The sequence below is a fragment of the Schistocerca cancellata genome, chromosome 10, assembly GCF_023864275.1.
Source record: "Schistocerca cancellata isolate TAMUIC-IGC-003103 chromosome 10, iqSchCanc2.1, whole genome shotgun sequence".
NCBI classification, from domain to species: domain Eukaryota; kingdom Metazoa; phylum Arthropoda; class Insecta; order Orthoptera; family Acrididae; genus Schistocerca; species Schistocerca cancellata.
The window spans coordinates 10183784-10189783 of record NC_064635.1 but is presented as its reverse complement, the minus strand read 5'-3'; the positions used below and the strand labels follow the sequence as shown (position 1 = coordinate 10189783).

At 38.4% G+C, this 6000-nt stretch overlaps 1 protein-coding gene across 8 annotated transcripts in view; it reads left to right on the top strand.

The window, feature by feature from the left end:
- The first annotated feature begins 4698 nt into the window (after window positions 1-4698).
- The window catches only part of LOC126106324 (mitochondrial 2-oxodicarboxylate carrier-like), a 185220-nt gene continuing 183918 nt past the window's right edge, over window positions 4699-6000 (top strand). The window contains exon 1 of one of the 8 annotated variants that reach the window (XM_049912571.1): window positions 4699-4801. The gene's annotated coding sequence lies outside the window, so the exon portion shown is untranslated. Of the gene's footprint in view, window positions 4802-5365; window positions 5605-6000 lie in introns of those variants that run through there. The other 7 variants (XM_049912566.1, XM_049912573.1, XM_049912572.1 and 4 more) reach the window with 7 other exon arrangements.

The following is a 6000-nucleotide window of genomic DNA, read 5'->3' as shown; positions in this document are numbered from 1 at the left end:
TAACTATATGCCTTACCTAACTTCTGAAAAAAAATTCAGAGAAAAAGCTTCATAAACACCTGAGTTATAGGCATTTATGTAGATAAATACTATTTTGCATTGACGTTCTTGCAGAGCCCTGTTATCAGAATATCACTACATTTAAAATTCGATACAAAATAAAGTTGTAGCATGAGACCAAAAAATTTTGCAGAAGTTTGTATGTTATAAGTATAAGCAAATGTGCAAGTTCTGTGAAAATCTGAGAGTTACAAATCCGTGAATTATTGCGTGTTTTGACGTGGAATGACCCTGCCCCTGCTGGCCAGTGCGGTCGAGCAGTTCTAAGCGCTTCAGTCTGGAACCGCGCGACCATTACGGTCGCAGGTTCGAATCCTGCCTCGGGCATGGATGTGTGTGGTGTCCTTAGGTTAGTTAGTTCTAAGTTCTAAGGGACTGATGACCTCAGATGTTAAGTCCCATAGTGCTCAGAGCCATTTGAACCATTTTTGAACCCTGCCCCTCCCACTTGCAGATGCGTACGGTACCATTACGTTCGAGATCACAATATTTCTCAATGCATACTAGACTACTGCAATGCCACGAGACTGGTGACAGTATGTACTGGTGAGACCCTTGCAGAATAATGCTTGTGCAATCAACCCCTTCAGACAATGAATCTCAGGGTGGCTTGAAACTAATTCATGGAAAAATAAATATTTCAAGACAGTAAATAGTGATTGGTGACTTTACCTGCTGGGATCTGCGTATACTAAAAGCTCACAGTGTTCAACAACATTCAGACTGGACAAGGTACTGCTTCACTGAAAGAGTAAATTGGTAGCAATGACTCTTTCCCTAGATACGCAAGTGTCTTTCAGCAGATAATGCTCGTTGTCTCCTTTTCTGGTAAAAGTCATTTGTGGGACCCCCCCCCCCTACATATTACAATGTGGCCTGGCTGTACTGGACCTAGACCTTGTTGTTGATGTTTTGATTTATAGAGTGTGTTCTCTAAGTGGATGTTACTGAGTTGTAAAAATTTCACTGGACTGTGCGGAATAGTTCCAAAGTTATTAAGACCTGAAGTTGGACCTGAAGATAGATTGCCAGATGCGGGTTGCAATTTCCGGGTCACGCCACCTTCTTTCATAAGCCGTAATTCTGGAACTAATTGGCAGGGGAACTTAAAATTTTGTACATGAGTGTTCCACACTTGGTAGCATTGGTGTGCTAAATTTCAGCCAAATCTGAGACTGTCAGCTGGAACATTTTCTCATGTTGGTTGAATTGACATGGAATGACCCAATTTCGAGGACAGATTTTTTTGTTTTGTTTTTACACACTTATTAAGTTCAAAGAAGGATAATACTCACTCTTTGTTATCAAGGCTTTAAAAAAAATAAAAAATAAAAAAAATGGATGAGTGGGTACCGTTCAAATACATTTGTCTGGGTGTTCATCGGTAAGTCTGTGTCTGTACAAGTTTTTTATAACTTTCTGATATACACACGAAAAACAACATGCACAACCTCAGTGTGTATGCAATCAATTATGAGGCTAACAGTAAGTATCCTTGACTGATAATGGCAGCTGCACAGGGGAAACAAGCTGTTGTTGCCATGAGTGTGGTCTGAGGTCAGTGAAACAGTCCACATTAGCTGTCCTGGGCATTGCAGCAATCTACCGGTAATGTCCCCACAAGCTACTAGTAGCTTGCAGTCGACAGTTTGGCGATCACTATTATAGAGGGTCTATGCAAGGGCAAGATGTATGAGATAGGCGAAATACCCTCAGATTTCAAGAAGAATATAATAATTCCGATCCCAAAGAAAGCAAGTGTTGACAGATGTGAAAATTACCGAACTATCATTTTAATAAGTCACAGCTGCAAAATACTAATGCAAATTCTTTACAAACGAATGGAAAAACTGGTAGAAGCCGACCTCGGGGAAGATCAGTTAGGATTCCGTAGAAATGTTGGAACACTTGAGGCAATACTGACCCTATGACTTATCTTAGAAGAAAGATTAAGGAAAGGCAAACCTATGTTTCTAGCACTTGTAGACTTAGAGAAAGCTTTTGACAATGTTGACTGGAATACTCTCTTTCAAATTCTGAAGGTGGAAGGGGTAAAATACAGGGAGCGAAAGGCTATTTACAATTTGTACAGAAACCAGATGGCAGTTATAAGAGTCGAGGGACGCAGTGGTTGGGAAGGGAGTGAGACAGGGTTGTAGCCTCTCCCCGATGTTATTCAATCTGTATATTGAGCAAGCAGTAAAGGAAACAAAAGAAAAATTCGGAGTAGGTATTAAAATCCATGGAGAAGAAATAAAAACTTTGAGGTTCGCCGATGACATTGTAATTCTGTCAGAGACAGCAAAGGACTTGGAAGAGCAGTTGAACGGAATGGAACGCGTCTTGAAAGGAGGATATAAGATAATCATCAACAAAAGCAAAACGAGGATAATGGAATGTAGTCGAATTAAGTCGGGTGATGCTGAGGGTATTAGATTAGGAAATGAGACACTTAAAGTAGTAAAGGAGTTTTGCTATTTGGGGAGCAAAATAACTGATGATGGTCGAAGTAGAGAGGATATAAAATGTAGACTGGCAATGGCAAGGAAAGCGTTTCTGAAGAAGAGAAATTTGTTAACATCGAGTATAGATTTAAGTGTCAGGAAGTCGTTTCTGAAAGTATTTGTATGGAGTGTAGCCATGTATGGAAGTGAAATAGTTTGGACAAGAAGAGAGTAGAAGCTTTCGAAATGTGGTGCTACAGAAGAATGCTGAAGATTAGATGGGTAGATCACATAACTAATGAGGAGGTATTGAATAGAATTGGGGAGAAGAGGAGATTGTGGCACAACTATACAAGAAGAAGGGACTGGTTGGTAGGACATGTTCTGAGGCATCAAGGGATCACCAATTTAGTATTGGAGGGCAGCACGGAGGGTAAAAATCGTAGAGGGAGACCAAGAGATGAATACACTAAGCAGATTTGGAAGGATGTAGGCTTCAGTAAGTACTGAGAGATGAAGAAGCTTGCACAGGATAGGGTAGCATGGAGAACTGCTTCAAACCAGTCTCAGAACTGAAGACCACAACAACAACACATTTTAGGCCAATGCAGCCAATGTGGAAAAATTGTTTATTCTACAGAAGTGTGCAGTAAGAATATTATTTGAAGTTGACAACTAAACATTTTTCAGGCATCCTTTCAGGGACCTAGGGATTCTTACACTTACATGCAAATACATATACTCATTAATGATATTTGTGGTTAGCAACAAAAGCGAATTTAGGAGCAATTCTAAAATTCAGAAAAGCCATATTAGAAGTAGAAATAATTTGCATTTAGGTTATGCATCCCTCTCTAGGGTTCAGAATGGAGGTCTATACTCTGGTGCAAAAGTCTTTTAACAGGTTGCCAGTAGACATCAGACTGGAAACTGAAAATCCTCAGATAGATCTCATTAGCCGGTACTGCAGTTTATCAGAATACTTGGACTTGGGGATGCAAATTCCACTTAACTAATGTTTCTATTAAACAGTGCTTGACTTTGGCGGATACAGACAGCTAGTTGTGGTCAGTATAAAGTCATAAGTGCTTTGTTTGAAGTGTATGATAAAAAACAACAGATGAGAAGGGTAAGAGGGGTAGTAGTTGCTTTTCTTACAGCAGGTATTTTTCTTCTGCTTTACGTATGCATATATAATTAATCTAGAAGATTTTGAGTAGGTTAGCACTAATCATAATTTGTTGTTTGCAGCCAGCAGTTTTTACCTCTCTCATTCCACATCCAAAAGGCTCTCCTCCATGATGGGTTTCACAGAACATGGTAATTGAATGAATGAATAAAACAGTTTCCAACAGCATACTATTCATGTAAATGATTCGGGCTATAAAGCGGGCATTATAAGTCATATTTTCCATGTTGTGTTAAGACATAATTCTCTGCTCCCCATTAAACTTAATTTTTAGGCACCAGTGTTCACTTTCAACATTGTATAAGAGTTACTGCATGGGTGACTAAGAATGACATCTCCACATGGTTGTAAGTGTTATTGTGTGATTTAAGCTAAGTAGCTGTTGAGACAGAAAACTCTGATGCAACAGTTAGCCATAAGAACTGATTCACTTTAAATTGTATCTTGTGTCATTCAGGACAGTATATTGATCATGAAAGTGTATTCTTTCTGAGGATCCAAAAATAAAAGTGTGTCAGTCTAAAAAAAAAAAAAAAGGACATATTAGGAAGATGCTGCTTCAAAAAGTAAGCAAAAAGTTTCAATAAATTGAGAGAATGAATTTTATTAATCTGGTCTTGTAAGAAATGAGAGTAAGATAGTTGTGGAGAAGGGTTCCATAGTGTTCTGTACCTGGCCAGTTGCTTGGCTTGATATGCATTAGTTATCTGTAACTGGACATGACAACTGATTCAGATAAAAACTGCTATGAAACAAGTGCAGACCTCTCAGAAAGTGACATATTGTTATCACTGTGTGATCAGATAACCTCCAAAAGTGGCCTTTTAAATGTATAGAAAAAGATGTGTATAAGTCTGACTTAGCCACTACAAATGTAGGCTATCTGCATGAACTAGATTCTGTTTCCTGGAGCATAAGAAAATTCTTTGCTCTCACTGACACTGAACCTAAAAAATTTGTTTACTTTTCTTATGCTGTTGTCAAGCCAGGCCACAGTTACAGGAAAATAAGCGGCCGTGTTTACATTAGCTCTCTTATTGATGATATCTTTTGAAAGCTTCACAGCTAACTGAGTATTTCTTCTTGTCTGACTCCATTTCTTTATTTGGTGAGTAGTGATACATACTCTCACATAGATGTGTAACCATCAGTTCTTAAAGTGTTTATTTTTGCTAAACTGCCAAAAGTATTTGAAATCAAATTGATAAAATTAAAACTCGCGTACAGGTAGGCTGCAAAACATGTTTATGTGTAAAAATTGTTAGAAAATGTATGTTTGTGAACTCCACAGATAATTTATATATCCATAGAATCTTGTCCACTTTTATTACAGCAGTTTTCATACAGTGATCTCTGCCTTTAGATGTATGTGTACTGTAGTGGACTAAGTATATGTATAGACATAAGAAAGTTCCTTGTCTCGAAAGGCTGTCAAGAACTATTGTGCTGTCCTTGAACACTCCCACCCCAGTACCATCCTGCTAGATTATATTGCCTTCCACAGATCCACAAGGAAAGGGGTCCACTTATCTGATAGGCTGGATTATGTCACGATGACACTTGCAGAGGTGGCACGCTCTATGTCCATAGATTTTGCTTGTGCTCTCTATCTAGCGCTGCTTGTCCAGTGTACACTTCTGTGCATAATTAAGTGCATAGCTGGTGTCTCTATTGAAGTTGTTTTCACAGAATATAATTTCAGCTGCTTCTCTGATCACAGAGTCCTAGTAGTTCAAAACATGAGCAAGTATTCTCATTTGTTCAAACAAAATCTTGTGTTTGCTTACCTGGCTGTGCTGTGCCACCACTGATTTGTCCAAATGCCGGTATTTAAGGTGATGTTGATGCTTGACACCAAGATTGGCAACCGTCCATTTAGACAGGCCCACATAGCTCTTGGCGCACTTGCAAGGAATTTGTAACATAACTGTGATATTTGTATTGCTTTGTTAAACCTTACACATAACATTATTCTAGATTACGACACTATTTTAAATTTTTAAATACAGTAAATAATTGTATAATATTTTTGACGCCTGTGAAGGCCATTAGGTAGACAACATGCAAGTTGGACCTGGTAACCATACCCTATTTTAGCAGCTTAGTGATGTAGATGACTCTGTAATATCAATAAAAAGTCCAGAAGAATTGTATTTTCATTTCTCCGGTCAGTAATTGAAAAGAGAGCTTCATGGACGTATTTTTCCAAAAACCAAACTACTGTGCCATTACAGGGAGTTATTTTCAAGAAAGGACATACCATTTTTTCTGTTATTTTGGATATAGTTAGGATGAGGGTTACAGATT